Here is a 14,632-nt window from a genome sequence, read left to right on the forward strand (position 1 = left end):
CGGCACGTGGGATCTTCCCGGACCGGGGCACGAACCCGCGTCCCCTGCATCGGCAGGCGGACTCTCAACCACTGCGCCACCAGGGAAGCCCCATAAACTTTTTTAAATCAAGCCTTTTTATTCTGAAATAATTACAGGTTCACATGCAATTGTAAGAAGTAACACAGAGATGCCACGTACCCTTTACTTGGTTTCTCCCAATGGTAACATCTTGTAAAAGCACAGCGTAATGTCATACCCAGGAGACTGCACTGACACAATTAAACTACAGAACCTGTCCGTCACAAGGGCCCCTCCTGTTGGCCTCTTACAGCCACATCTACTTCCCTCCTGCCCCTCCCTCTCCTTAGACCCTGGCAACACTAATCTGTTCGGTTTTTATAATTTTGTCCTTTCAAAAATGTTACATAGATGCGATCATACACTATGAAACTTTGGGGATTGGCACTTTTTACTCGGCATACTCTATGGCGATTCATACACGCTGCTATATTTATCAGTCGGTTGTTCCTTTTTATTGCTGAGTAGCGTTCCAATAAAGCTCTTAAGACACTGATTACTTGAGATTATGACTGTTAACACTTTTATAAATGTAAACACATCAGCTTGAGCTACACATTGAACATCCAACAGAAACGATCTCACTTACACTTTTAGGGGCCTGCTAAATAGATTACCCTGAAGTACTCAATCAGTCAACATCATAGGTGGTTGAACTTCCCCAGTTTGGCCTACCTTTCTTATGAATGTTTAAAGCTCTAACTAAAGTTTGCACTCTTAAAAAGAAGGCGGTAACGGCACAGTTAAACTAAGAAGCAGTTTATTTTTGGTCAGTATTAACTGAATTCTTAACCTAACCAGCTTACACGAAAGGTAAATGTCTGTGAAGGTGTTTAAGGAAATAATCACCATAGGTGGTAGCTGCCCCAGAACACATCTTCGATGGGCAGCACAGGAAAAAGTCTAGAAGTGTAACAGACCGCTCCAGCTCTCAGGGGCATGTCAGGCTCTCCAAGTGGTGACAGGAGGCGGTGGGCTCAGAGATACCCGTACACGCAGGGTCATCCGCTTCCTACCAAGCGTGCCCAGCCCAAAACAGACGAGCACACGCACGTGTGCGCCTGTACACACACACAGAAAAATGCCAAGCCTTAAAGATCTCACACGTACTCGTCGGGCAATGAACACAATGCACATCTTAGTTTTCGTGCTGTTGTATATAATCTTCAGTTGACTATTTTTAACTCGTGAGAAAAAAAATCTGAGCTAGTTTCTACTCTTCTTTAGGTCTTGGACTAAACATGGCATCACCCAGAAAGGTTTCCCTGATCACTACTGCCCACCTCTGACTAGATTAGGCTTAGGTACCTCTCTGGGAGGTTCCGCAGCACCTAGCAGCGGCAGGTACCAGGAAGCAGTTGCCTCTTCCTTGTCTGTCCCTCCTGCTGGACTCTAAGTGTTCCCATGGTGCAGCTCTGTATTAATACACATTAGGTGATCAACAGAGAAGTGCCTGCCGAATGAATGAGCATGCAAGAAACACACAGTGGGGCTTCCCTGGTGGCGCCGCGGTTGAGAGTCCGCCTGCCGATGCAGGGGACGCGGGTTCGCGCCCCGGTCCGGGAGGATCCCACACGCCGCGGAGAGGCTGGGCCCGTGAGCCGTGGCCGCTGAGCCTGCGCCTCCGGAGCCTGTGCTCCGCAACAGGGAGAGGCCACAACGGTGAGAGGCCCGTGTACCACAGAAAAAAAAGAAAGAAAGAAAGAAAGAAACATGCAGTGTAACACTGACTGGAAGAACCAGTCCTCTCATGACACACCCTAGAGAACTGAAAACAGGTATTCCAACAAAAACTTGCAGATGAATATTCACAGCAGCATTGTTCATAGTAACCAAAAAGTAGAAACAACCTAAATGTCCATCAATTTATGAATGGATAAATAGAATGTGTTCCATCCCTACAATAGAATGCTTGTTGGCAATAAAAAGGAATGAAGTATGGCTATGTGCATAGAAGAACCTTGAAAGTATTATGCAAAGTAAAGGAGCCAATCAAAAGAAGGCCACAGGGCTTCCCTGGTGGCGCAGTGGTGGAGAATCTGCCTGCCAATGCAGGGGACACGGGTTCGAGCCCTGGTCTGGGAGGATCCCACATGCCACGGAGCAACTAGTCCCGTGAGCCACAACTACTGAACCTGCGTGTCTGGAGCCTGTGCTCTGCAACAAGAGAGGCCGCGATAGTGAGAGGCCCGCGCACCATGATGAAGAGTGGCCCCCGCTCGCCACGACTACAGAAAGTCCTCGCACAGAAACGAAGACCCAACACAGCCAAAAATAATAAAATAAATAAATAAACTCCTACCCCCAACATCTAAAAAAAAAAAAAAGAAGGCCACATATTGTACGAGTCCATTTATATAAAATGTCCAGAATGAACAAATCCACAGAGACAGAAAAGAGACTAATGGTTGCTGTGGGTTGTGGCAATGGAGTGGGGAGGTTCGGGAGTAACTGTTGATGGGCATAGGCTTTCAGGTGTGTGGTGGAAAGTTCTGGAGCTAAGTAATGGCGATGACTGCACAACACTGTACTTAATGCCACTGAACTGTACTCTTTAAAATGGTAAGTTCTATGTTTTATATATTTTATGATAAACAGATAAATAGATAAATAAACTGGTCATACAACCAAAAAACCCCCAAGATTTTTCCATTATTAATGAAAGATTTCAACCCATAGAACCAAAAATTTAAGTGAGCCCTTTGCAGAATATATATAAAGAAAAACGCACATAGGCATCTCATAGTCAAACTTCTGAAAAAAGGGGAAATCTTGAAAGAAGCCAAAATATTAATATATGAAGAAAAACAGAATTAAAAAGAGAAATCCACAATTCGTTGAAGTTTTTAATACTTCTTTTTCAAGAATCAGTAGAATAACTGAACAGAAAATCAGAAGGGGTATGGAAGACTTGAAAAGCATCAAGCAAAACGACCTGATGTTTACAGAACACGATACCAAAGAATAGTTCTTTCAAGTATACATAAACACTCACCAAGACAGATTCAAATGCTGAGCCATAAAACAGTCTCAACATATTTAAAAGGACTGAAATCATAAAAAGTATGTTCTCTAACCACAACAGATGTAAATTAGAATCAATAATTTAAAAAAGGTATCTGGAAAACATCTAGGTACTTGGAAATTAAATCATCTGAATTTCTATGAGGCAAAGAAGAAATCACCAGGGAATTCAGAAAATATTTTGAACTGAATGGTAATGAACAACATTCATTGGTTTTTGACTCCATGTCAAAATTTGCAGGTTGCAGCTAAAGCAGAGCTTAGAGGGCAACTTATGGCTTTCAGTGTTTATAACAGAAAAGAATACTTTAAAATCAATTACCTAAGATTCCATCCTTAAAAAGCTAGAAAAAGAGGAGCAAATTAAATCAAAATAAGGAGAAGAAAGGAAATAATAAAACTAAGAACAGAAATTAATGAAACAGTAAAAAAGCAAAAAAATAAAAATAATGAAATGAAAGCTGGTTCTTGGAAAAGATTAATAGAGTTGATAAACCTCTACACAAATTAATAATGTCAGAAAAGAAAAAGGGGGGGCATCACTACAGGTTCTACAGATATTAAAAGGATAATAAGGGAATATTATGAACAACCTAGTGCTAGTAAATTTGACAAATTTAGATGAAATGAACAAAGTCCTTGAAAAGACACAAAATAACCAAAATTGACATAAGAAACCAAAAAATATTTATAAATAATTATATTTACAGCATTTATAGAATTCACCACCCACCTAAACCTATTTTTTTTAATGAAGTTGTAAACTTTCCCACAAAGAAAACATCAAGCCCTGACGGTTCACTGGTGAATTCTATCAAACATTTAAGGAAAAAACAATGCCAATCTTAGACAAAGTCTTTCAGAAAACAGAAGAGGAAAGAACACTTTGCAATTCAACATGTAAGGTCAGTATTACTCTGATTCTGAAACCAGACAAAGAAATTAGAAGAAAAATATCTTTCATAAAAATGGCTGCAAATATCCTTGAGAAAATATTAACAAATGAAACCCACCAATATATAAAAGAGATAATACATCACGACCAAATGAATTTAACTCCAGGAATTCAAGACTGGTATAATATTTGAGAATCAATCAATGTAATTCACATGTTAACAGAATAAATGAGGAAGCCATATGATCCTATCAACAGAGGCAAAAAAAGCATTTGACAAAATACAGCACCTATTCATGATTTAAAACACACACATACACAGAATTCCTAGCAAACCAGGAATAGAAGAGAACCTCCTAAACTTGATAAAGAACATCCTACAGATATTCAAAATTCCTACAGATAACATCATGCTTAACAATGAGAACCAAATACACTCTCCTTAAGACCAGGAATAAGGCAAGGATGTCTGGTCTCACCACTTTTATCTAACATTGTCTGGAAATCTCAGGCAGTTCAATAAGAGAAGGAAAAAGAAGGCAAACATACTGGAAAGGAAGAAGTAAATCTGTTTATTCATGAACAACAGGATCGTGCATGTAGGGAATTCTGACTACTCCACAAAAAACCTACCAGGAACAAATGCAAGGTTGCAACATACAAAAATCAATGTTCAAAATTCAACTGTATGCCTCCATATTAGCAATGAACGATTGGAAATTAATTTTTTTAATTCCATTTATAATCAAAATAAAAATATGAATTAAAGTAAAATTTCACAAAGTATGTGTAGAACTCATACACTAAAAACTACAAACACTGCTGAAATAAATTAAAGAAGACCTAAGTAAATTGGGAAGAGATAGCATGTTCACACAGGAGGAGTCAATATTGCTAAAATATCAATTCTTCCTAAAATGATGTATAGATTCAACACAATTCCAATCGATATCTAAGCTTTTTTGTAGAAATTGACAAGTGACTCTAAAATTTACGTGGAAATACAAAGAACCTAGGATAACTAAAACAATTTTGACAAAGAACAACAAAGTTCAATGACTGACACTACCAGATTTAAGACTTATTGTAAAACTACCGTGATCAAGACTGAGTGGTACTGGCCTAACAGACACATGTGTCAAAGTCACTTCAGTGGGGAAAGGACAGTCTTCAACAAATGATTCTGGAACAACTAAATATTCTGGTTAAATAAATAAATAAACCGTGATGCTTCCCTCCCATTATACAAAATAATAACAATCCAAAATGAATCACAGAACTAAATGTAAAAGCTAAAACTATAAAATTCTCGAAGAAAAAACAGAGAAAAAACTCTTACAACCATGACATAGGCAAAGACTTCTTAGGACATAAAAGCACTAACTATAAAAGAGAAAAATTATAAATTGGTCTTCATCAAAATTTAAAATTTCTGGAAAGACATTATTAAGATAATAAAAAGGTAAACCACAAACTAGAAGAAAATATTTGTAATACATATAATGGACAAAGGACTTATAATCAGAATATAAAAGAATTCTTACAGTAAGAAAATAAAAAGCCCAATAAGAAAATGAGAAAAAGATTTAACACACAAAAGACAACGTATGGGGCTTCCCTAGTGGCGCAGTAGTTGGGAGTCCGCCTGCCGATGCGGGGGACACGGGTTCGTGCCCCGGTCCGGGAAGATCCCACATGCCGCGGAGCGGCTGGGCCCGTGAGCCACGGCCGCTGAGCCTGCGCGTCCGGAGCCTGTGCTCCGCAACGGGAGAGGCCACAACAGTGAGAGGCCCGCGTACCGCAAAAAAAAAAAAAAAAAAAAAGACAATGTATGTATGACCAATAAGCATATAAAAAACACTAAACTACATTAATCATCAAGAAAATGGAAATTAAAACCATACGGAGATACTGATTCACACTAGAATGGCTAAAATTAAAAAAACAACACCAAAAGTGTTGACAAGGATGTGGAGCAACTGGAATCCTCATACACTGCTGGTGGCAAAATTCAAAATGCAGCCACTTTGGGAAACTGCTTGACAGCTACTGAAAAGTTAAACACGTGCTTACATATGGCCCACCAATTCAACTCCTAGGTATTTTACCCAAGAGGAATGAAAATATATGTCCTCACAAAAATGTACACAAATGTTCACTGCCACTTTATTTATAATAGGTCAAACCCTGTAAACATCAATGTACACCAATAGGTGACTGAATACTGTGGTTTTCATAAAATGGAATGATACTAGGCAATAAAAAGGAACAGACGACACATAACAACATGACTGAATCAACAAAATATGAGCGAAAGAATCCAATTTCAGAAGTTCATTTTTCCCTGCAGCGGTAAGTGCTGGGAGGTGGTGGCACTGACTCCTGGGAGCCGGGCACAGGGACAGCTGTCACGCTCGGACCTCCTCCGTGGGCCCCTTCTGGGTGCGCCGAACCACGGATGGTGTGGGGCTGGCCGGGAAGATCCTTCACACCGGGCTGCCTCTGATGCTCGGAGCTTCGGCCTCTGGGATGTCTCTGGGCATCTCCGAGCTCAGCGAGAAGACCATGGTGATAACTTGAGAGGGGACCACATTACAGACTGAAAAAGGAGCCTCAGAGGAGTCAGTTCTTAAAAACTCAGTTTCTGTTGGTATTATCCAGAGATGAGTCACCCGTGGAAAATGGCCCGTCCGGCCTGTGAGGAAGGGACTTGGAGCTGTCTGACGTGTTTTATCTCTCCAAGAAGGTACTGGAGGCCATTATGGAAGATGCAGTGACCCAGCGGTTCTCCTCAGAGGAGCCAGTGCCATGGACTCTCCTCACAAGGACCAGTGTAAATTTCCAGACAGCAGCCCGTGGCTCACCACCGGGAGCGCCAGAGCGCGCAGCCTCAGAAACCGGCTGAGTGGACTGGTCCGCCGCCGGATCTGTGTCCGTGCCCTCTCTGTACGACCATCATAACACGCAGTACAGACCCCAGAAGGGAGGCATCTGTGTTGCAACCATACCTCCCTGTAGATGTTTTATCTTGACAACGGATGGGTGCTATGCTACGGCTGGCCAGGTGCATGCATAGTGGATGGGAATTATTCAGAGCTATGGTCAAGGCTTGTCCACACGTCTGGTCTGAACGCTCAGAAATGAAGGACTGACACCTGGTTACCAACAGACTAAAAGAACATATTGCTGATGAGAAAAAATTACCCATACTAATCTCTCCTGAAGGAACTTGCATCAACAATACTTCAGTCATGATATTTAAAAAGGGAAGCTTTAAAATTGGAGGAACCATACATCCAGTTGCAATTAAGTATAATCCTTAGTGTGGGGATGCATTTTGGAACGGCAGTAAATACAACACGGTGAGCTACCTGCTCTGGGTGATGACCAGCTGGGCCACTGCCTGTGCTGCGTGGTACACGCCCCCCATGACCAGAGAGAAAGGAGAAGATGCAGTCCAGTTTGCTAACAGGGTTAAGTCTGCTACTGCTGTACAAGGAGGGTCGACGGAGCTTCCTTGGGATGGAGGGCTGAAGAGAGCCTAGGTGAGGGACGTCTTTAAGGAAGAGCAACACAAGAAGTCCAGCAAGGTGACTGTGGGCGGTGGGTATCTCGACACGGAGGCAGACTGAATGCCGCCCAGGCTTTCCAGAACTCGTCCCTGGAAATGGAATGCGGTGCAGTTTTTTGTGCTTTTTTGGGGGGGTGGGGTGCACTGTTTTGTTTTACCGTTTTTCTTGCTTTATTGTCAATCTCTTCTACAGGATGACTGTCTCCACCTCTTTACGCCAGAGGCAGAATCCATGGCGCCCTTCTTGGCTTCTGCTGTCGTTACAGCATTAGCCTCTTGAGCTGTGAGTAGTTTACTGCGTTTCAGCACATTCTGCCTTTTGTAAAAACGACTGTGTCATTGTGAAGTGAATGAAATATTTGTACCGGGAAAAGTACTTCTAAAGCATCTGTAGAACTCGGTTGTGTTTGGAACTCGTTGATACAGTAATTCTCAAGAACATACCCCGAACTGTGTTCATGATTAGCTTTCTCACGCCCTCTCCTCCCATTCCCTTCTATCACTTAAACATGGATTTCACATCACACGAGCTACCGTTACGGGTTCGTTCTACTACAAGGTTGAAAAGAAAAACGGAGGACAGTATTTAGGAGAAAGGACAGATTTGTGGCCCCTTGATCTGAAAGTTGAAAGGAAATTAAATATTTTTTACTAGCGTGTTAGAAGAGACCTCCTGTTTGGTGAGCTTTACCAAAGAAAATGAGTCCATGTTACTGTATGTGCACATTTATATGTAGGCAACTTGCGAATAAGCTAGCCAGCAGCAGGTGATAAAGTTTTCAGTCTTCCTTGTTTGTATGCTAAAGATCTATACTTAAGGCCTCTCCCATCTACTGACTCCTTCGATCTTGTAACCAAACACAATGCAAAGAGGAGCCTTTTGCCTGCAAATCCCACTGTCTTCAGCGGGGGTAGGAGTGAAGGAAGCACCGTTTCCTCCCCTTCCACCCCTTCGTCCTTTATTTCAGAATTTTCCCAGTTTCTTAAACAGGAAAATAAGTGGTAAAACTACCTTTCGGAAACGGAGCTTTAAGTTTTTTTAAAGGGGAAAGTAAGTGTTTCCCGACTCTGCAGCATAAGCAATGTTGATAGCAATATGGTGTCATCCAAGTGTTATTTCTCTTCTGGTAACCATGTACAAAATGTGACACCGTTTTACGGCGAATATAAATAAATTCTACATTTCTAAAAAAAATAAATTAAAAAAATAAAAGTTCATACATTATGCTTTCATCTATATGAAATTCTAGAACAGGCGAAACCCACCCACAGGGACAGAAAGGAGACTGATGGAGCTCTAGCATTGGGATGCAGACAGGGCGCTGAGAGCAAAGAGGCACAAAGGAATTTCGGGAGCCCATAAAAACATTTTACATTTTAAGTGGAGTAATATTTACATGCGTGTATACATTTGTCAAAACTCAAACTATTTACTTTAAATAGGTACACTTTATTTAAATTACGCCTCAGCAAAGCTGATTTTTAACAAGAAAGCTCTGACCTGAAAGTCACTCAGACTTCACTGAGCGTCCTCTTCTTCATCTGTTAAACGTGGATAATACTTAATTTCTCACCCCACAAGGCATCAAATGAGACCAGAGTACATCAAAGTACTCTAGCAGCTGTTATGTGACACAATGATTTATAGTGTTTTATTACTTCAGGCATTAGACAGTCAGTGTTATGACTATGGGATTAGCCTGCAGAATACTTTATTACCTAAAGATAATCTTCAAACTTCATCGTAATCAATTATTTTTATGTTTCCCCAAACAAATGCTACATGGATCGATACCTTAAGGAATGAAATTAGGAGTGTACCTGGCCCACTAAGAGTGGGGCTGCGACGGGTCACCAAAGACAGCGGAAGCAGGAAAAGACGCGACCGCCGCGGACAACCGAGCGCGCGCTGCTTGACGGAAAACCCACACAAGTAGGTGATTATATCCAACACACCACGATTTAAGTACAGAACATTTGTGCTTTTCAAACGTCCCAACCATAGTGACCTGGGCAAGTTTTATTTTTATGACCGTTTATATATGGCGGCTCAGGCTCGTCCACCACCACTCAACATAATTGCTGCCACCTCATGCCAACAACGTAAAATGACAGCTATGTTCTCTCATTTGCTAACCAGTATGACATTCCTAGTATAGCTGAACCAGTCACATATGGTGTACTTCAAAGTATGTTTGTGTTTTATAGCTTTCCAGATTTGAAAGTTTTCCAGGCACATGGATGCTGAGCCAAAAACTGTGCTTCAAATCTCAAAATCTAAAACAAGTTGCATAAAATACACTGAAATATGCTTCATCATATAAAAATAACCATCAGGAAAAGCTCCAGTTAACACTCAAAAAATTACCCGAAAGGAGGTTTGTCAGCAAATTTCTTTCAGCTGGGTATGTATGAAAAATGCACCTGACAGTACTAGCTTTAACAGAAAAAAAAAAAGAAAGTGAACCACGCGAGGTTCTGACACAATCATAGCTGTTCCCTAATTTGCCCACCATGCTGTCAGGATTCATCTGCCAAGCACCGTCTATGGGGAAGAGAAAAAGGAAGGTCATGATGTCTCTCCCTGGTGACATGGAAGGTTACCACCCAGGTTTTTAGAAACGACAAAGACAAGTTAAAGTTGAATAACAGTGGGCAAAATTTCACAAGATTTGGACACAGCTATGGCAGAAACTCAAACGGCAAAGTAAGAAGTAGGAACACCTTTCCTCCAACCCACCAAGTAGAGGTCACCATTTCCTTCCCGATGAAGGCCTGCTGGCAAGCAGTGCCAAGACAAACATGCCACAGTGGCAGAACTAAGACACCAGGCTTCACTGAGGCCGGCATCACGGCCTCTACACAGAGATACTGGCCAGAGGCAAAGAGCTGTAGATCTGGGAGGTACCTCACTAGGGAACTGGCAGGAAAACGAGTGCTTACGTGAAAGGAGTTTAAATATGCATAGGAGCCAGTGCACTTAGAACAGGTGCTGTCAGCCACGAGACCCCCAAACTGATCTGGTGACATAACTCTCAAGAAATGCTCCTGCCTAGGATAAAACTGTCAAATCTCCCCTATGTTCATCCTAAGGTGAAGAAATGTGTAAAGGGATCAAAAGACTATCAAGTTTTTTTGTTAACCCTCTGAGCTGGTAATACAATATCTTACTGTCCACATAAAATGCCACCACTATAATTTTGGTAGATCATAACAAACATAACTCCGTTAAAACACTAATTTTTAATGACCCATTAAGTACTGAAATTATTCAAATCTAAATTCTAATTTAGATCATTAAAAAATTCAAGAAATAATGCTATTATTTATCGATAACAATGCTGTTTAACAAAAGAAAGATAGAAAAAAATCAGTTTTCCTTGTATTTTCAGGCTTTCTTCAGTAACGTTCTTATAGCTATATGGAAACTAGCGGTGTGGCATAAATTCTGCCAAAGATGGGAAGGAAAAGCTGAATATAAACAAGTGGTACCAGTGCACCATACTGCAATTAATAAAATGTCAAAATACCCAAAGCATTTCTGAACTTATATGCCTCATCATTTTTTTTAAAGGAAACTTTTAAGGTTTTTTTTTTCCAAAACTACTTTAGAAAAATCTATGAGATCATTCTTAATATATCATGATGTTCTACGTATTAAACAGACAGGTTAAAATATTTTCCCAGTCTGGGATATAAGACCAAAAAATAATTACCGAGCAAAATGAGGATAAAAATCATTAAGAAAAATAGGTGTTATCAGAACAAGAAGACTCTTGATACTATCGAGAAAGGTTCACTTCTTCATCTTACACATTTGCCTGTTCTCCACAGCGTCTTCTGCGCATTTTACTTAAATATTTGTTGCTTCTAACAATTCCATCCCTAACCTTCTCTCTTTCCTCTAAAACATGCCTCCCCGGTCATCTCAATCCCATGGCTTCAACTATCCAGGACTACTCAGGTGATTCCCAAATCTCTAGTTTCAGCACACACCTCAACGGGCATCTCTTCCTGGATGTCCCGAAGGCATCTTAAACCTAACCCATCCCAAAGTGAAGCCTCTATTCACTGTAGCATGGCCATTTCCCGCGCTGCAATTCCTCCTCTCCCCTTTTCCCTATCTCAATAAAGGTCACTACAATATGCACTCAGCCTGCTCTGTCTTAGTTACACAGTCTCATTATTTCTATGTTTTAAATATGGAACTCTGATCATGTCACTGTTATACTTACAAACCTTTCAGTGCAGGGAGGTTCTAAACATCCATCAAGGAACTGGGCAAATAAATTATGGTTTTTTCACACCACAGAGTATTGTACAGTCTTCAAAAATGATGGCATGGGTCTACATTCATCAATACGGAAAGATGGTTATGACCCTTTCCAGGCGCTCTCCCTGCCCCTAACTCCACGTCTGCCATGCCTTCCCAGCCCTAACTCGCCCTCCTCAGGACTCCCTGCTTAGTTCCTCAATCTGCTAACAAGCAAATTCCTTCCACGGTTTGTTCAGATTTCTGAAGCAGAGACTCTCATTGGCTTCATTTACCATCTTGGCCTAAGCAACTGGGCAGAAGCTAGGGGTCTACGACTCCTTGGATTTAATCTGCTCTTACCAAAAACTGGCTCTGGGCAAACGCAATAAAGCTCTGAAGTTACTTTATAATTAAAATATTTCTAGAGAAATACCACGTAACTATATAATGAAAGAATCTGAGCAACAACCTAAAATCTACTGTAACTGGATTTAGTTTCTAAAATATATCCTTGGTATTAACAGACCTAATTATCTCAAGCATACTTCACTTCATGAAAACAAACTGGTAAAAATGCATTAATTAATTCTGTGTTATAAACAGAATTAATTAATGTGCATTTTTTTTAAATTTCAGCTTTACTGAGGTATTGCTGACATAAAATTGTTAAGACATTTAAAATGTACATCCTGGTGATTTGATATATGAATATGAATTGTGAAGTTTTAAACAGCACAGCTGGATACAGAAAGCAGAGGTAGAGAGGGAAGTCAACACATGATCATCAGCTGATTATCTGAAAGCAGACAGGCACTTACTATATTAAAATGGTAAAGTAGAAAGCCAACAATCTCATCACTTCATTAGATTCTCAGGGCCTCCCTCCCCCAGAAGACCTCATCTGGAAGCTCAGTAAACATGCGTGTCGTGTCATGAATAATAACAGCTCACGCTATTCAAATCTGCAGGCAAACAAAAACAAAAACCACATTTCTACCACTCTCTCAGCTGTAATTCTGAATGACTTCTCTTTCAAAATAGATTTAATTCTTTTTTTGGTTTGTTTTTTGTTTTACGGTTCGCGGGCCTCTCACTGCTGCGGCCTCTCCCGCTACGGAGCACAGGCTCCGGACGCGCAGGCCCAACAGCCATGGCTCACAGGCCCAGCCGCTCCGCGGCATGTAGGATCTTCCCGGACCGGGGCGCGAACCCGCGTCCCCTGCATTGGCAGGCGGACTCCCAACCACTGCGCCACCAGGGAAGCCCTAGATTTAATTCTTAATTTAAATGTTCACTAACATCTCTTCTTCCTTCGCTGAGGCAGCATCTTCCCTGGGCCAAGAGCTGGGAGCACAACATGATGAACACGGCCCTGATTTTGTGCAGCTGATTCTGCATAAAAAGCGCGCTCTCTGTCGGCTGGACGGAGAACTGTGAAGTAGTGAACGATTTTTCCCTATTTAGAACTTCATCTGAGGAATTTCATTTTGGCTCCAGCATACAAAAATAAGCTGAACTCTGTGATTCACTCTTTCTAAAAAAATGACTTCCTATAGAGTTAAAAAAAAAAAAAAAAGAAAGAAAGAAAAAGAAAAAAGCTTGAGCAGATAAGGCCGTTGTTTGTTGTGTGGAGGATCAGTACTATCTCTGCATGTGCATCTCCCAAAACCGAGACAACAAACGGCTCCATAGCAGGGATAAAACTGAACCTACTGCAATATAAACGCATATCATCATGCTGTACACCTAGAACGAATACAATGTGATATGTCAATTGTATCTCAATAAAAATAAAGCACCGTAAGAAAAAAATGGAGATAAATACAGTATTCTATTTCCTTCCAGATTATTATCCAAGATTTTCCATCATTGCTTTTCCAATTAGTTTTAAGTGTTTTTCTGAAGTAGCTTTATCATCCAGACCAAAAAAAAAAAAAAAAAACAAAAACCTAAATCCTTTTAATCATAAAATTGGCTTAAGGAAAAGGAAATACACTCTCTCTTCTAAGCCCTCACATCCTTCCCTTTAGTCCATACCCAGGAAAGAGAAATATTGATAAGAAATGCACTCCAGCCAAAGCAATTGTGAGAAAAAAAAAAAAGAACAAAACTGGAGGTGGCACAATCCTTGACTTCAGACTATACTACACTGGCATCAAAACAGTACAGTACTGGCACAAAAACAGACATACAGATCAATGGAACAGAATAATGAGCCCAGAAATAAACCCACACACCTACGGTCAATTAATCTACAAAAAAGGAGGCAAGAAATACAGTGGAGGAAAGACAGTCTCTTCAGTGAGTGGTGCTGGGAAAACTGGACAGCTTCATGTAAAAGAATAAAATTAGAACATTTTCTCACATCATTCACAAAAATAAACCTCAAAATCATTTAAAGACCTGAACTCATAGAAGAAAATACAGGCAGAAAACTCTTAGACACTGGTCTCAGTGATCTTTTTCTGGATCTGTCTTCTCAGGCAAGGGAAAGAAAAGCAAAAATAAACCAATGGCCCATTTACCATTGCAACAAAAAGAATAAAATATCTAGGAATAAACCTACCTAAGGAGACAAAAGACTTGTATGCAGAAAACTATAAGACACTGATGAAAGAAATTAAAGATGATACAAATAGGTGGAGAAATATACCATGTTCTTGGATTGGAAGAATCAACATTGTGAAAATGACTCTACTACCCAAAGCAATCTACAGATTCAATGCAATCCCTATCAAACTACCACTAGCATTTTTTACAGAACTAGAAAAAAAAATTTCACAATTTGTATGGAAACACAAAAGACCCCAAATAGCAAAAGCAATCT

General features: G+C 40.5%; 1 protein-coding gene and 1 pseudogene across 6 annotated transcripts in view; one reads left to right on the forward strand and one right to left on the reverse strand.

The window, feature by feature from the left end:
* CAMSAP2 (calmodulin regulated spectrin associated protein family member 2) overlaps nucleotides 1–14,632 on the reverse strand; it is a 103,216-nt gene that overhangs the window by 53,429 nt on the left and 35,155 nt on the right. The gene's annotated exons all lie outside the window — the stretch shown is intronic.
* Nucleotides 5,959–9,791, forward strand: LOC102983332 (glycerol-3-phosphate acyltransferase 3-like; annotated as a pseudogene).

The sequence above is a fragment of the Physeter macrocephalus genome, chromosome 4 (genome assembly GCF_002837175.3).
Source record: "Physeter macrocephalus isolate SW-GA chromosome 4, ASM283717v5, whole genome shotgun sequence".
NCBI classification, from domain to species: Eukaryota; Metazoa; Chordata; class Mammalia; order Artiodactyla; family Physeteridae; genus Physeter; species Physeter macrocephalus.